Below are 1,166 nucleotides of genomic sequence, written 5' to 3' on the forward strand. Positions count from 1 at the left end.
AGGAAGTACCAACATTTTGAAAATGGCCATATTACCAAAATTGTTATACAGATTCAGTTAAATCTCAATTAAAATACCATTAGTATACCTCACAGATCTAATAAAAACACTCCTAAAATTCATCTGGAACCAGAAGAGATCTAGCATAGCAAAAGCAATCCAGAGCAAAAAAAGGAAAGGAAAGAGATATCACAATCCCAGACTTGAAATTGAACTACAAATCTACTATGATATACAATTTTTTTTGGTTGTACTGGGGATTGAATTCAGGATCTTGCACTTGCCAGGCAAGTGTTTATTCTACTGAACTATCTCCACAGCCCTGGAAGATTTTTTTTTTTATTTAGTACAGAGTCTACAGGGTCTCACTTTGTAGATCGGACTCGCAGTGATTCTCCTGTTTTCAGCCTCCCAAGCTCTGGGATTATAGGCACACATCACCACACCCATTCTCAATCACCATCTCAGTGCACCCCAGGGGTGGGTCCAGGACAGCATGCCAGGAATCAAACCCAAGCCACTGTGCTCTGCCTAAGCAGGTGCTTTAGTCTGTTGAGCTATCTGGATGACCCAGCTACTGGGATAAATTTAGCATGGTAATAGCAACAAAAAAAAATGACTTTAGGAACAATGAAACAGATCAGAAGATGCAGACACAACTACAAGCACACTCAGCCACCTCATCTTTGACAAAGTAGCCAAACATGTTCACTGAAAGAAAGATAGCCTCTTTAATAAATGACACTGGAAATGCCAGCTTTCCACATGCTTAAAATAGACCCATGGCTGTCACCATGCACAAAATTACAGTCAAAATGGATCAAAGATTTAAATATTAAAAGTAAAACACTAAATTTTACAGAAGATAAGTAGGAACAAAGCTTAAGAACATTGGGGTAGGTAAAGTGTTCATGAACAAAAGTCAAACTGCATGGGAAATCCTTCAAAGAATCAACAATTGGGATCTCATCTTTTTTGACAAACTTCTGCACATCTTTTGGTGTGCAGAGTAAAACCCATAAAGAGTAAAATTGAACCCATGCAGTGGGAAAAAATTATATCAGACTGTTCATCAGACAAAGGACCCCTATGTAAAATATATTAAGAATTTTAAAAATCAGACCACCCAAATTCAAAGACCCAATCCAAATATGGGCACCTGATAT

This window comes from Octodon degus, unplaced genomic scaffold (assembly GCF_000260255.1).
Source record: "Octodon degus isolate 3935 unplaced genomic scaffold, OctDeg1.0 scaffold00049, whole genome shotgun sequence".
NCBI lineage: Eukaryota > Metazoa > Chordata > Mammalia > Rodentia > Octodontidae > Octodon > Octodon degus.